At 40.1% G+C, this 17,511-nt stretch overlaps 1 pseudogene across 1 annotated transcript; it reads right to left on the reverse strand.

Moving 5' to 3' along the window:
• Positions 1-1,560: 1,560 nt before the first annotated feature.
• LOC308400345 (thiamine transporter 1-like) lies at positions 1,561-13,051 on the reverse strand (annotated as a pseudogene). The gene is made up of 3 exons: positions 12,861-13,051; positions 2,891-2,942; positions 1,561-1,721 (listed from the first exon to the last, which is right to left on the reverse strand). The product of its transcript is annotated as a thiamine transporter 1-like (transcript).
• Positions 13,052-17,511: the final 4,460 nt, after the last annotated feature.

The following is a 17,511-nucleotide window of genomic DNA, read 5'->3' on the forward strand; positions in this document are numbered from 1 at the left end:
CTTAGGACAATCGTTCATATCACTTTGTGAGAGTTAAGGCTATATTAGTGGTGGCTTTTACGCATATAATCACACAGATGAGAGGGAATCAACACAAGGAGATTTATAGATAAAAACCAACAAATGGGAAAGTCTGTGAATATACAGAGATGGCCATTTAGCAGCAGCATACAGAGAATAGTAATGTGCACGATTTCCACAGCCAGTAATAAAACATAAAGCACAGTGGTAGGCAGTATCCAGCCTTTTTACTGGGCAGGTGCTTTCAAAAAAGCAGATCACTAACAAACTAATAAAGGTAAAAAACTTGCACATGTCACTTGGAGAGAGAAACAAGATTGATTTCTAAAAAAGTAATAATGCCTTTGCAAAGTTTACTTGGAGGACTGTCATAAAGTTGATGTAAAGAGCCCCTAAGTCTTTTAGGAAAAAAACAGAAGGGGTTAAAAGAAACACTTTAGAATATTAGTGGAAAAATGATGCATAATTATGCATGCTCACTGATCAGTGTTAATAACAAAAGTAATAACATTTGGTGAGCATTAGTATAATTTCAAGCATTAAAACATAATATATCTGCCATTTGCAAACCTACTTTGCTTTGAGTGGGTGTGTCCTTTGTTTCTGTGAAGCAGGACACAGCTGCCTCCACTCAGCAATCGGCACTGGAGGACACCAGAGTTAATTTTTTTACTACAGGTTTCTTATTAAATTTGCCTTCTTTGATGCAGTTCAGGGGAACATAAAGTACAGAAAATGTGTTCTCAGAATGCAGCTGTTGCACCTTTGGAGTTCTAAAGTAATATTATGTTGTGGTAAGCTGGATAAGATCGAATATTTTTATGGCATGACATCCATTAGGATGTTAAATATGAAGCTGCAGTGCAGCAGGGAAAAAGGAAGATCGCAGAGAAGATTCATGGATGCAGTGAAGGAGGACTTGCAGAGAGCTGGTGTGACAGAGGAGAATGATGAGGATAGAGTGAGATGGAGGCGACCTCTAAATAATAAAACTGATTTTCTCAGTTAGCTTTTGATAATGTATAAATAAATCTGTCTTTTACTACAATTTTATAACATATATAGTCAAATAAATGAGAGTAAAACAAACATATTAAACTTGGAATATTAAAACAAAAGTCAAATCCTGACCTTAATCTATGTGCATATATTGTAGCACCTGAGACGTGTTGGGGAGCTGCAGGTGCTTGCTGTTGAGGACAATAGCAGTGAGCGTTTTGTTCATGTCCATGTACCATCGTGCAGTGCTGGAGCTTTAGCATCCCAGCTACCTTAAAACTGGGGAAATACATACATCTTACAATATAGGTAGTTCTATATAGTAGTAATATAGTAGTTCTTTTATCAGCTCCACTCTGACAAATAATAAACACAGTTAGGCCTTTTTTGGCTATCAAAAATGCCTCCATTCATTATAGACCCGTAAAGGCTTAGAAGGAACGCTTTGCACAGAACATTGCGAGTTGGTAAACATATTTGGCTGCTGACATAAATACGTAATGTAATCCTATATGCAGATAGTGGTTAGACCCATATAAACTATTTTGAAAGGGAGCATGTGTAGCTGATCCAGATGTTGTCAGTTAGATCCATCAGGAATACGGCCCCAGTGATGAGGAACGAGAAACCCCCTAGGACCACTTCTCCCCACACAGACCACTCCAGAGACATGTGGCCCATAACAACAGTGGCAGCAGCTCCTAAAGGAGAACACAAATATTTTTAGAGTAAATAAGAACTGCCAAAATGTGACAAAGAGTTTTTTTTAATTATTAACACAGTGGAAATTTAAGGTAACACAAACACCAAACAAGAAAACTTCTCCTTTTGAAACAGTTATTGTATTTCAAAATGTACTAGGGAAAAAAAAAGACTGTAATATTTTGAAGACAACTGGAAAGGAAATATGAAGAGTGTACTCTCTCTGTGGTGTATACAATTATATGGCTTTGCCCCCATGTCAGGAGCATCTGAAAAGATGATTTACGTCCTGTCATCCATTTTCAAATTGCTTTCTGCTGTATAGTAGAAAACAACTAGGAGGACGTCAAGCAAAAGCAACACATCCCCTTAACATCCCCCTTACTATGAGAACACTTCAGCTATATTATTATATTTAGGAAAAATCAAACAGATAAAATGACCCTTTGTGTATTATCATGTGGAATCTGTGAGGTATACTACGTTTATATTTTGGGGTTTTTTTTACTTTGTTTGCTGCCTTTTAGCTACAGAAAATATTGAACAATAAACAACAAAAACTCATTACTTATAGGGTGGACAGGTAACAAGAATTTGATGGATAGTGATATTTCTCACTTGTGCCACATGGTGGCGCAGTGTGACTGGTTTATCACAAAGCTCCACAAAGCTCCTTTGGGCACATGTGAAGGAGCATTGAGACCTATGAGAGCATATGAACCTGGGGGCTGTGACTCTTCGGAGCATTGATTATTTTAACCTCTTCCTCATTTTGTTTTGTCCTCTCGCTCTCCTCTGCTCTTATTAACTGAACCTATTTGCTACATGTTCATCATATATTTCCCAATCAATGCAAGTAGCCTTGTCGAACTGTACTTCTAATTGCTGATGGTTAAATAGGAACTAAACCCGAGTCACGACCATCAGTCAGGTTGGTGCAAATGAGAACACCCTAGAGACACAGATCCACTCACTCAGAGCTTTTTATCTACCAAAATATAAACACAGGTTATGTGTTTCCTTTGATTCCTGAACCTTCCTGGCCAATCCATGCTAATAGTCCAGCATAAACACCCCTAAGGCCAGTCTGTGTATCTAACATGTACTTAATCAATCCCCTTGGCTCTGATTTTCAGACTGGGGTCAAAAGAAGACTGAATAATTAAACCAGTTTCCAGAGCAGTGTCAATTGGAGGCTTAGCAGGGTCAGCCAGAGCTAGCTGTAAAGGTTCATAGAGAGCGATCAATAATGTAACAGGATGTTCACACTGCAGGAGTTCATTTAAAATATCAAATGCTTTGATTAATTGGATATGTGAAAATATTTTTTAATTTAAATCATCAGATAGCACATTGAAAGCCTTCAAGAGGATTGTGCCTACGTCTTTTCTGAAATATTTTCACTGAGAGTTTGCCATGGACAACAAATGAAAGCTAGCATAAAAGACTAAATCTGTTGTATTTACATGATGCCCTTTATGTTATTTCATTTGTACTGCCCTATTTAAAAAAAGGTTAAAACTAACTGCTTACTGGAGTAAACCCAGCATTGCTACATTATGCTCAAGATAAGAGAAAGCTAAGGTTAGAGAACTGTGATTCATGGTTGATGGAGTGAAAATAGTATCAGAAAGGTCGCAAGTGTGTACGATATGATCCCCAATCATAAACGGTGCTTTACAAATAAGCACGATGATTTGTGCATAGTTTTGATTACTCAAAAATGCACACTCCAATCCACAGACAAATGCAGGAATATGCATTCATGACTGACACACAGTTTGAAGTTTATCTGCACAAATGAGATCATCATCACTTTCAAAAGCTTCCTCTGCCTACAAATGTCTAAAAAATATTTGTGACATTCATTTCACTCTGTTTTTTTTTTTTACTTTTCAGTCCAAGGTTACTGGGCTTCTTAGATATACAGTACCTGTGCAAGGTTTTGAGTCTGCACTGTCCACTGACAGACCGACATGACCCTCCAGACTAATAAGAAGGGCACATCTTTCCTTAGATCCCCTCCTGCGTCTTTAAATATCCACATATGTTGAACTCAGGTCCCCAGTTTAACACCCATCATCAGTTTTTTAAGAAGATCACGAGTTCTAATATCATAGTTTAAAGGTTCAGACACAAGCTGCAGATTTTCAACCTTAGACAGGGAAAAATTGTGACCTCATTCATGCTGGCTTTTCACACTTATTAGATGGCATCACACTGTGTACAAGGTTACAGGTGGGGGATGTGAATTAGTACATGCTGTGTTCTGGTATATGATGAACACTGATGCTAACGTGGTAGCCGGTGTGTTAAGGTGACGAAAAGTGGTCTCGAGTAAGCATCAGCATGCGAAGGGTTGAGAAGTTGTTTATGTTGCTGTAGTGGAAATCTAAATTGAACTATATTCAATCCTGGACATCCCTGACCTGGAGAAGGGAATGTCCTCACTGAAAACTGAATATATTATTCAGGTGTTTGATGTGCAAATGACTTGAACTTACTCCTTTAGACCACAGATAAATAGATGGGTCGTGGTGCTCTGTAACATCGTCTCCTTGACAATCACACAGTACAAAGCAGAACTCAACACATGCATTTTGTCTCATTCTAATACCAATAAGCTTTTTTCCTTCCACACTCCAGGGCATACAGTTATTAATATGCTGAATATGAAAATAGTAAATTATGTTGTGCTTTTCTTCCATATTTTATCATGTTGGTAATCCATATTCATATGTTCCCTATCGGTTTCCACCAGGTTTTTTCCTCAGGGATGTTTTCTAAGTGTGGAATAGAGAAAAAATACAACAGGAATCTTTGGGGAAATATCAGACATGGGCCCTACAGCTTGACTGCATGTTGGACTGAACCATTTACAAGTGAAAGGCATACAGCTGGATGTGGTTTACACAGAGTAATTGCCTTTGGTTTCTGGGGAATACAGATATGTATCAGTGCTATAATCAATAAAAGTGCACTGGCTGGATAGCAGCAGCAGCTGCTATACCCATATGGGGATGAGAGTATGAAATTAAATAGTCTAATTAATGCTGTTCCTATTGTCTGCTGTGCTTTGGGGTTTGCAAAATACTGACTGTAGAATAGGGTGGTGTTTTTTTCTGTCTGTTTATTCAATTATTTTTTGTAATGGAATGTGTATAACATCCATAAGCTTTAATGAATTTTTTATTATTATTTACAAGAACCAGAAGTAGTTATGTTTAATATGGGACTGCAGTAGTTGGATTATTATGTCTTGCAGTGATGTTATGAATCTGATTATTTCTGCTACCATTCACAATTGTCATGTCTATGTAACCTTGTCGTTTTTGCTCTTCCTCGCAGCAATCGTTGGTGTAAGTATTGGCAGATGGCATTTTTCTTTCTGACAAACTTTTAAGGTGCACTGAGGTTTTTGCTTCGTATTTGTATCAGCGTGACATAATCAGCAGACTTTTTGAATGCCAACGAAGGAGCATTTGTTTGCCCCTTGACCACGTTTTCCCCCAGACAGCACAATTTTCTTCTATTACTAATGTCAGGAAAAAATATGTATGTTTATACGCATTAAACGCAATAAATGGAATAAAAGATTGTAACGTGACTGACGGAGGCCTTTGTTTTGGAAAGCTCTAATAGATACAGTATATGTGAATCAGTATATTTGAATATTTTAATGTAATAAGTCGTCAGGAAATCGTATGCATGACTACAGGGGGAAACCTGTTTCGATTCGAATAATAATAACAGAATAACCAGTAGTGACTAAATACTTTAAAATTGAAATATATTACCTAAAGCTGCACCAGTAATTACCTAATGGCTTACATGACTTGCATGTAATGTGATAGCAATTGCTTATAGTGACCGATGACCATCCCCTCTAAGCTTTACAGAAAGCTTTTAAGTGTTTCATTTTTTGCTGGGAATTTATGACCAGTGCCTTTACTGTTGTTGGTTTACTCTCACCAGTGTCATTGTGGAGACAAACTGAATGACTAGCTGATGAAGTAGGTCAGCTCATACCAATGCTGACACTTTGCTTTTTGGAGGAGATTAAATGTAACTCAATGAGAATGAATAAATTAATCAGGAGGTAAAATGGATCAACTCTTCGTTTTTACTGTATCTAAGATCCCAAATTGAAACCTTAATGTCTAAAGAGGCGTTCTTTGGGAGAGTTAAGTTTCAACACTGCAGACCCACATCACAAATTTCCATCACATTGTCACATGATTAGAGTCATTAAGTCGAACTGTTTGACCACATTCATGCTTTTGTCCTCACTCCTTGGTTGTATTTGGTGCTGATGAACTGACCCATAGTAAAAAAAATTTAACGAATGAATTAACCTGACAGAAAGGAGAGAAAACTTTAACAAGTCTTGTATAACTTATTTTATAGAATGTATTTTTACATTTGAAAATAAGCAAATGTCAGAGGGTAAAAAGTTGTTTCTATCAAGCTATTTTAATGTGGCCTGGAAGCTGTACAGGGAGTGCAGAATTATTAGGCAAATGAGTATTTTGTCCACATCATCCTCTTCATGCATGTTGTCTTACTCCAAGCTGTATAGGCTCGAAAGCCTACTACCAATTAAGCATATTAGGTGATGTGCATCTCTGTAATGAGAAGGGGTGTGGTCTAATGACATCAACACCCTATATCAGGTGTGCATAATTTTTAGGCAACGTCCTTTCCTTTGGCAAAATGGGTCAAAAGAAGGACTTGACAGGCTCAGAAAAGTCAAAAGTAGTGAGATATCTTGCAGAGGGATGCAGCAGTCTCAAAATTGCAAAGCTTCTGAAGCGTGATCATCGAACAATCAAGCGTTTCATTCAAAATAGTCAACAGGGTCGCAAGAAGCGTGTGGAAAAACCAAGGCGCAAAATAACTGCCCATGAACTGAGAAAAGTCAAGCGTGCAGCTGCCAAGATGCCACTTGCCACCAGTTTGGCCATATTTCAGAGCTGCAACATCACTGGAGTGCCCAAAAGCACAAGGTGTGCAATACTCAGAGACATGGCCAAGGTAAGAAAGGCTGAAAGACGACCACCACTGAACAAGACACACAAGCTGAAACGTCAAGACTGGGCCAAGAAATATCTCAAGACTGGTTTTTCTAAGGTTTTATGGACTGATGAAATGAGAGTGAGTCTTGATGGGCCAGATGGATGGGCCCGTGGCTGGATTGGTAAAGGGCAGAGAGCTCCAGTCCGACTCAGACGCCAGCAAGGTGGAGGTGGAGTACTGGTTTGGGCTGGTATCATCAAAGATGAGCTTGTGGGGCCTTTTCGGGTTGAGGATGGAGTCAAGCTCAACTCCCAGTCCTACTGCCAGTTTCTGGAAGACACCTTCTTCAAGCAGTGGTACAGGAAGAAGTCTGCATCCTTCAAGAAAAACATGATCTTCATGCAGGACAATGCTCCATCACACGCGTCCAAGTACTCCACAGCGTGGCTGGCAAGAAAGGGTATAAAAGAAGAAAAACTAATGACATGGCCTCCTTGTTCACCTGATCTGAACCCCATTGAGAACCTGTGGTCCATCATCAAATGTGAGATTTACAAGGAGGGAAAACAGTACACCTCTCTGAACAGTGTCTGGGAGGCTGTGGTTGCTGCTGCACGCAATGTTGATGGTGAACAGATCAAAACACTGACAGAATCCATGGATGGCAGGCTTTTGAGTGTCCTTGCAAAGAAAGGTGGCTATATTGGTCGCTGATTTGTTTTTGTTTTGTTTTTGAATGTCAGAAATGTATATTTGTGAATGTGGAGATGTTATATTGGTTTCACTGGTAAAAATAAATAATTGAAATGGGTATATATTTGTTTTTTGTTAAGTTGCCTAATAATTATGCACAGTAATAGTCACCTGCACGCACAGATATCCCCCTAAAATAGCTAAAACTAAAAACAAACTAAAAACTACTTCCAAAACATTCAGCTTTGATATTAATGAGTTTTTTGGGTTCATTGAGAACATGGTTGTTGTTCAATAATAAAATTATTCCTCAAAAATACAACTTGCCTAATAATTCTGCACTCCCTGTATGTTGAGCAGGAAGCAAATCTTGTACCTTCACCAAGTGCTTTGGGAATTTGTTTTTCGTTAGAGTCTAACTGCCAAAAATAGTTTACATGCTGATGTTTTTGCTCTTCTTCCGAATTATCTCTCCTTCTATGTTAAGAGCAGAAAATTGAATTAGTGCCACGTGCGCATTCTTTGGAAACTTTTTTTCCTCCCAACTTCATATAAATTTCAAAAGTCCCTCAGGCCACAAGTTGAAAAGGTAATTTGCATCACACATGATTGAGCATCAAATGAATACACCTTGAGTGCATCTGCTATAATTTGTGTGAACAATGCATATCTCATTCCACCGTGTGCATCACAAAGTGATTGTCATTGCAGAGGTGTGAAGGATCTCATTTTCTCCTTAATGCCAGTGAGGCAGGATACTGTAAGGGCTCTCCTGCTCCCCTCTCTGTTCCAAACTTTATTTCATCTCTGAATTCAAGTTATGTGAACATGGTGGGACTACTGATGTCGGTCTTATGCATGCTAAGACCACTTTGCCCCAGTTGTACATGAATTTCTCTAGAGAAGATGACACTTGCATGACCACTTGCGGCCACGTCACCCCTACTTGCGACCCATATATTGATGTGAAGAAATCTAATGAAATTTGTCCCTTGAAGTTAGTCTAAGGAGCTTGGAAAGAAAAGCGTCTGGACTTCTATAAGTTTTCTTGAAGACATTTCACCTCTTATTCAAAAAGCTTCTTCAGTTCTAAGAGCAATTGGTAAAGAGTCCCAGATTTTAAGCCCTATAGGAGTGACCCCAGGAGGGTCATGGACCCCTTTTTGATCCTATACCTAATCACATGAGCCAAGGTGTGAAAACGGGTGTGGGTCACAATAAGCCAAGGTTTTGAGTGAACCCACTGTGAAACCTAGCCCCGCCCTATCATGCGGTTTATTGAGGTTAAATGGTCCAGGATGTTAGTGGGCTAAGGCGTTTGGGAAAGGATATCAAAACTGAAAGTTGGGGTCCTAAGCAACACATTTTGGACTGAGAAGACAGATGGTTTGAAAGAGGAGTGAAAGAAGCCATCTATGTCAACTGTGAATAACCATCTTTGAACAGAGGCAGTGGCTTATCATTTATACAGATTCATACTCCAATGGATGGATCAGAGAGCAACTACGGGTTAGTATCTTTGGTGTCACGGTTCGATATTTTTTCGATACAAAAAAATGTTCATGCCTTTTTAATTTGTCATTTATTAAAATTATAAATATATATTTTAACTCAAAAGTACAGTTTTTAAATTTAATGTTGCTGAAACAACAAAGTAATAAAAAAACTAAATCTATCTGATCGAGAAATCACTCATCTTTGGAAAAGAGAGTTTATTACAGAGAAATGGCTCTTTCCAAAATACAGTGGGGCAAAAAAGTATTTAGTCAGCCACCGATTGTGCAAGTTCCCCCACTTAAAATGATGACAGAGGTCAGTAATTTGCACCAGAGGTACACTTCAACTGTGAGAGACAGAATGTGAAAAAAAAAATCCATGAATTCACATGGTAGGATTTGTAAAGAACTTCTGCCCTGCGCTCAGTGAATCTGCGTTCGACTACTCCGCCTAGGCTTCACTGTCGAGCGCAGATCCACTGAGCGCTCAACACAGACAGCATCGTCAGAAGAAAAGTTGATAAAATAAATTACAATTTTGTATTGTTCGATACATATGCGTACCAAACCGAAAGCACTGTATCGAACGGTTCAATATCGATACGAGCATTGTTGCACCCCTTATTTATATATATAAAAAAACACCCAGCACGCCCCTGCGGGCGGTTTATCCTTCAAGCTCGGGTCCTCTACCAGAGGCCTGGGAGCTTGAGGGTCCTGCGCAGTATCTTAGCTGTTCCCAGGACTGCGCTCTTCTGGACAGAGATCTCCGATGTTGTTCCCGGGATCTGCTGGAGCCACTCGCCTAGCTTGGGAGTCACCGCACCTAGTGCTCCGATTACCACGGGGACCACCGTTACCTTCACCCTCCACATCCTCTCGAGCTCTTCTCTGAGCCCTTGGTATTTCTCCAGCTTCTCGTGTTCCTTCTTCCTGATATTGCTGTCATTCGGAACCGCTACATCGATCACTACGGCCATCTTCTTCTGTTTGTCTACCACCACTATGTCCGGTTGGTTAGCCACCACCATTTTGTCCGTCTGTATCTGGAAGTCCCACAGGATCTTAGCTCGGTCATTCTCCACCACCCTTGGGGGCATCTCCCATTTTGACCTCGGGACTTCCAGGTTATACTCGGCACAGATGTTCCTGTACACTATGCCGGCCACTTGGTTATGGCGTTCCATGTATGCCTTGCCTGCTAGCATCTTGCACCCTGCTGTTATGTGCTGGATTGTCTCTGGGGCATCTTTACACAGCCTGCACCTGGGGTCTTGCCTGGTGTGATAGACCCCAGCCTCTATGGATCTTGTGCTCAGAGCTTGTTCTTGTGCTGCCATGATTAGTGCCTCTGTGCTGTCTTTCAGTCCAGCTTTGTCCAGCCACTGGTAGGATTTCTGGATATCAGCCACCTCCTCTATCTGCCGGTGGTACATACCGTGCAGGGGCCTGTCCTTCCATGATGGTTCCTCGTCTCCCTCCTCTTTCTTGGGTTTCTGCTGCCTGAGGTATTCACTGAGCACTCGGTCAGTTGGGGCCATCTTCCTAATGTATTCTTGGATGTTCGTTGTCTCATCCTGGACTGTGGTGCTGACACTCACCAGTCCCCGGCCCCCTTCCTTCCGCTTAGCGTACAGCCTCAGGGTGCTGGATTTGGGGTGAAACCCTCCATGCATGGTAAGGAGCTTTCTTGTCTTTATGTCAGTGGCTTCTATCTCCTCCTTTGGCCAGCCTATTACCCCAGCAGGGTACCTGATCACGGGCAGGGCGTACGTGTTGATGGCCCGGATCTTGTTCTTACCATTCAGCTGACTCCTCAGGACTTGCCTGACCCTCTGCAGGTACTTGGTGGTTGCAGCTTTTCTAGCGGCCTCTTCATGGTTCCCATTCGCCTGTGGGATCCCCAAGTACTTGTAACTGTCCTCTATGTCTGCAATGTTGCCTTCTGGTAGTTCAATCCCCTCAGTTCTGACTACCTTCCCTCTCTTTGTTACCATCCGACTACACTTCTCCAGTCCGAACGACATTCCAATGTCATTGCTGTATAGCCTGGTAGTGTGGATCAGTGAATCGATGTCTCGTTCACTCTTGGCATACAGCTTGATGTCATCCATGTACAGGAGGTGGCTGACAACTGCTCCGTTCTGTAGTCGGTATCCGTAGCCAGTCTTGTTAATGATCTCACTGAGGGGGTTCAGGCCTATGCAGAACAGCAGTGGGGACAGAGCATCTCCTTGGTAGATCCCGCACTTGATGGTGACTTGTGCTATGGGCTTGGAGTTGGCCTCTAGTGTTGTACGCCACATCCCCATTGAGTTCCTGATGAAGGCTCTTAGGGTCCCATTGATCTTGTACAATTCTAGGCATTCCAGTATCCAGCTGTGGGGCATTGAGTCATAGGCCTTCTTGTAATCAATCCAGGCAGTGCACAGGTTGGTCAGTCTGGTCTTGCAGTCTCGGCTGATTGTTCTGTCTACCAGTAGCTGGTGTTTTGCGCCTCTGGTATTCTTGCCAATTCCTTTCTGTGTCCCGCTCATGTATTGACCCATGTGCCTGTTCATCTTAGCCGATATGATGCCTGACAGGAGCTTCCATGTAGTACTGAGGCAGGTTATTGGTCGGTAGTTGGAGGGGACCGGTCCCTTCTTGGGGTCCTATATATATATATATATATATATATATATATATATATATATATATATATATATATATATATATATATATATTTTTTTTTTTTTTTTTTTTTTTTTTAACATATTTAACAGGCTCTTCTTTGTCTTACCTTTTGTTTCATAATGATCCAAATCTTTTGAACTGGTGAATGTTCTGGACTGGAGGCAAGCCAGTTCGCCACCTGGACTCTTATATATGCAAGACCATTCACTAAAAAAAAAGATGCAGCATACATGGTTGTAAAAGCTGTACATGCCCTTTAGAATTGATCGTGTCTTTCCAGATGTGCAAGCCACCAATTCTTCAGGCATGGTACACCCCAATACCATCTGAGATGAAGGCTTTTGAACTGAGCACTGATAACATGGAGATAGATCCTCTCCTCTTTAGTCCAGAGGTCAAAGGCATTCATGATTTTCTGAAAGAATTTCAAATTTCAATTCATCTGCCCACAGGGCTTTTCCACTTTTTCTCAGCTCATTTGAAATGAGCTTTGGCCCAAAGAAGATGAAAGCTTTTCATGTTCCCACATTGCTTTTTTTTGCTTGATAGATCTTCCACCTGCATTTGTGGATGCATACTGAGATTTCTCCAGATTTTTAGGCTATTTATTGATAGCCATTTAGACAGAAAGATTATCCACCCAAATACCCAAGTGTTAAATACTATGATACTTTTTCAATGACAACCTTATTTCCAGGTAACTCAATTCCATCCATGTTCCATCTGCAATGTCATTTGTGAAACACACTATGGGCTAATGAGATGCATCACTGACTCTTCCTATAAGGAGCTCATGATTAATAGAACTAAATGCTACGTTTTGAGCAGTGGAACTATAAAAAAGTCCAAAAACATACATTTAACTGTACTTTTGTTTGGCTGTTAATTTTTGGACTGTAAAGACATCTACAAAAACTGTGATATTCAAAGATGCTGAAATTTTGATCTAGTATATTGCCTAACTGAGAACACAATGGATATATATATATATATATATATATATATATATATATATATATATATATATATATATATATATATATATATATATTTCAACTACTCCTTAGAATCGAAGATGTTAAAAAACATGGTAGCTTGTTGGTATTGTGGAGAGATATTTTAGCCCCTGCTGTCTGCTTAATGACGATGTTCTGCTTTATTTGTGCATGCTGCATAATGAAAACAACCCAGGCAATCTAAAAACCTTACTCTTCCATCATCTTACAGCATATTTCATTTCATAGCTCAGTAGTTCACTTGCTCAGTGGTGAGATTCTTCTGAGTTCCCATGAGAAACTCTGTCACAAAGGCTCTATGGGCCTCATCATGGAGCAGAAGCCATAGATGCAGAGCAGTACTGTAGGGCCCACCCATCCAGCCTGGCAGGGCACATAATGGCTTGCCCAGAAAGGCCTATTGCCACACTTCCTGTTCCAGCAAAAGTCCATCGCTCCTCTCCCAGTCCCTAGAGACGTCTAGCTGCATCCGGCGAGAGCACAGCCTAATTTAGGCAGTTTAATCTGTTGAGATATAGAAGCCCCAGATAAGGCCAAGGTGAGACTGACTGTGAACACCAAGCCGCCTGCTTTGCCATTGTTGTTTCTCTTCTCTGAAGTTTTCCTGGCTAAGGCAAGACAGGAAAAAATGTGAGGCTGTGAGTGAAGATACATTAAGATGAAATATGAGGTGCTGAGCCCCTGGGGCTCCAGCAGGTTATAATAAATACTGTCTCCTATTCTGTCTTTATACAAAAACACCCTAATTTTTGCAGATATTGTGGAAGACGTCAAGCAGAGGAATATGTATGAGTCCATGCATGTGTGTGTAGAAGTGTGCGTGTATGTGTATGTGAGGTACAGCTCAGTAGTGTGTTTACCTGCCCTGAGCCTGCACACACTGTTTATCTAACCTTTTCCACCATTAGCCAGCACAGTCCAGCAAAAGGTGTTAAATCCAAGCATACAGATCATCAAATCAAAAATCAAAAAAATATTCTAAATAACTTCCCGATTTTATTTTTACTTAATAACCACTTTCATACCTACTTGAACCCATCCTCATTCCAAATTAAATGTAACTGTAAATAAATGCTACAAGGTTAACTTTAGTTGGATGGCTTCACAATGGATCCTCAATATTTTGGGAAAAAATAAGTAAGTCAGTTATTGCTCAGATGAGAATCACTGCACTCTGCAATTTAAAATATCCAGCAGTGAATAATGACTCACCAGTGAGGTGTCAACAGAAAGCTCTGCCTCAGCTCAAACTGTCAGGCTGCCTCCATGACTAAATTCTCAACATCAAGGTCACAGCAGAGAAAATGTTATTCACATCCATATATTTCACATTTAATGTTATTGTGTTTACAGCATAATGTACAGTGACTACAGCTGGGGGGCGGGGCATTTGAAAAAAATATGACCTTTCAAATTTCATAAAATCATGAAGCCTGGAATGATATTCTCTGCTGTTCCTCCCATTCTCTTCCATTCAGTACATGCTGTACAACCGGTAATATAGTTGGCAGTCCGTCTTATAATCGGAAGGTTGCTGGTTTGAGCCCCGGCTCCGACAGTCTTGGTCGTGTCCTTGGGCAAGACACTTCACCCGTTGCCTACTGGTGGTGGTCAGAGGGCTCGGTGGCGCCAGTGTTCGGCAGCCTCGCCTCTGTCAGCGCGCCCCAGGGCAGCTGTGGTTACAATGCAGCTTGCCATCACCAGTGTGTGAATGGGTGAATGACTGAATGTAGTGTAACACGCTTTGGGGTTCTTAGGGACTAAGTAAAGTGCTATACAAATACAGGCCATTTTACAACAGGTAACATAAAAGTCCACATGATCATTACTTTCCAATAAGGAAAGTAAGTTGTTTAAGTACTTAATGTCATTTAACATCTTTAAATATAGTTGTTGCTGTTGTATTTTGGTTGCAGTTGTTAGTTGCGTCTTCACCTCTGCTGCAATTACTTTTCAAGGATACACGGAGGAGATATCAGGAGACACAAGGTGGATGAACACTCACATTACATAATGTATGTCCAGGTGTTCAAAAAAAGATGTTAAACACACATAAATAAGTACGTCAATATAAAGGATGATTATATTTTCGTTTTTTGCAAGTTGTCCGGGCAATATGCATCATTTAACAAATGCTGCATATTCACATGCATGTCCCACATGCTCCTTAAATATTAATTAATATGAAAAGTAAAATTCATGGGTGTTTTTCTCACACACAAATTCTTAATGCAAAAACAATTTCCCCCATAACATAATGAGCGGCAAAACAGCTGCATGTTACAGATAATCTACTTCATTTAACCACAATTCTACAGTTCGTAATGAGACTTCTTGAATAATAAATCTTGATGAACTAAATACCATAACCGATTCTTTTATAAATTTAATCACCGAATGGGTCTTTTGTCAGTATGCATTAATTGTTGCACTTGCAATATGCTGTACAATAAAAGACATTTCTAAATGTTTTAGTATCCTCCTTATTTTCTGCTGTTTGTCATTCTGTGAACATTCCTTCATAGTTTGTGAAATCATAAAATCATAGCAGGTGTCATACCGCTGCAGTGGAGATAACACAATTAGTAATAAGAGCACTGTTCCTGTTGCTGTGTATTCTGTTTCTGCATATAAATCAAACTATTTGGCAACTTTATGTCATGATTCCTCAACGATGCAATGAAAGGAGCTGTGTAGCTTTTATCCTTCTTATGTTTCGCTCATTTTTTCTGTAATAGAGAGAAAATGAAAAGGAAATTGTTGTCATGTTGAGCTATTTACCAAAGACATGAGGATACTCTATTTTTATGGTGTTTGGATAATACTTAGACTGGTGCTGTTACAATTCTGTTGCATTTTTCATACATTATTTGCATTAAATATGGTATTGAAAAAGCAGCAGCAATATGCAGCACTAGGATCACTTGATCCTGAACCTCACTTTCTGAACTCATTATGCTCCTGATTATCTCGGACCTGCAGTCCATTTCCCATTATATTACAGCAGACAGAGATGGACCTCTTTCTCATTCTGAGGAGCCGGCTCAATTTCTTTCTCTCTTTTTTTCAGTAATACTCTCCATGAAGTCTGTGCTGGAACTAAAAGAATGATCAAAGGTAGAGGATCTATCTTCCATTTCCCCTTCCTTCCATCTGTAAGTTTAAACTTAAAGATAGTGTTAGACAGTGGTACGATAGCATGAACAGAGTGCAAAGCCGTGGGAGGCAATAGCAGGCAAATGTCTGAATTTGCCTGCTGTGCACAGTAGGGCCAAATGGAGCGCAGCGTGCTGAAGGACATCTAAAGGCTCCATGGCACTGTATTGCTGTGTGTCACATGAACCTACTCGGAGAAAACTTTGTAGAAATGGCTGTGTGGAATTTGATTTCGGAGTGAACACGGGCTGAGATTGACACTTTGTTGAGTAAGCTCTGAAGCGGCCTGGCTGACCCCCGTTGTGTTAAGCCGCACAAGCAAACCTTTCCACAACTCTAATGTAACAGAACAGAGCAGGGAAAATGCATAAGCCAGAGTGTTTTTCTTTTAAAATTTGGGAACTCTTTTTACTGTTTTTTTTTCCAGCAGCATTTCACTTGGGTTATTCAATTTCTTGTCTATGCCCTTGCTTAATATTTCAATTAACCCGTTTATCCTCTTCTTCTCATGATTCTGAATTGCGCTATAGTGAATGTTCAAAGGCAACCCAGATGCATTGATTCAGAACGCTTCACAGACCAAACCTTTCTTCCCGCAATCTGCCTTTTTTCCTTCTTTGCTGGCAAATCATGTGAGGCTGCTGCAGTCAGGAGCCTGACTTTGAAATAGTGTATTTGTGTGTGTGCATGTGTGTGTGAAGGTTTGTGTGTGTGTGAGGTGTATATTGAGGTATTTGTGAGGCTCAGATAAGCATATGTGTACAGTGGCTCAGCTGCGAAACAGAACTCCCGCTGTGTCGAGTTGATAAGACGTGATGTCCAGTGTTTCTTTTCTCAACCCTCCATTGTGGTTCTTGTTGATTTCATTGGACATTGTGTTGCACTTATAATAATGTGGCTGAAACTATTTTCTGGTTTAGACAATGAACACAAAACAACATATTCCAAAACCACTTAAGCAGTTTTTTTCTTCAAATTACTTAATATTTACATTTGACAGCATTTAATTGCACAGTTACTATACCAACAGTTATTAATGTTTTGTATATAAAAAAAAACATTCAACAACATCTAATATACCTGTTTAATAATGTAACTTTCAACTACTCCAAACCTAAACACATTACTCTAGATAAAGATAATGCATATGTACTGTATTCCACCAAATATGAAATGAATTTAAAATATTAAATTAGCATCATAAATTAGTACCAAAACATGCTGAGAGCATCCATCGGAAGCATTCAGGGAGATCTGTGAGCCAGATGCTGGCCAGTCAAAGTGCAGCACTAGATGGAGCTCTTGAATCAGTGTACACCTGTAACATCACTCCTCATCTCTGTGATGCAGGGTGCTCGTGACACATTCCTGACAATTTTGAAAGTCTCTGCTTCATACTTGTGAGGGTGGGAAGAGCAGCTTGTGATTGACACGCTGATGGACAGACAAACAGTTAAAACCTCAAAACCAGCTGTCCTTGCCATGTGGCCATCTGCCGCTTCCTGTCTAACTGGATGATGAGTGCTCCGATTGGAATGTGCGCTTGACTGCTAAATATTTTGTCCCCATATGTTTAAATTATGTTTTTTTTAGAGTTTCTATACAGTTGCAGAAATGTAGCAGAATTGTTAATAGCCCTGTCAGTACAAGGGGTAAGAGTCAACAGATCATAGCTATAGCTATGATTTCTGCCTGTGTTGAAAATATAACTTGGACTGCACAATCATATAAAAAGC

The sequence above is a fragment of the Rhamphochromis sp. 'chilingali' genome (assembly GCF_963969265.1).
Source record: "Rhamphochromis sp. 'chilingali' genome assembly, chromosome: 7".
NCBI lineage: Eukaryota > Metazoa > Chordata > Actinopteri > Cichliformes > Cichlidae > Rhamphochromis > Rhamphochromis sp. 'chilingali'.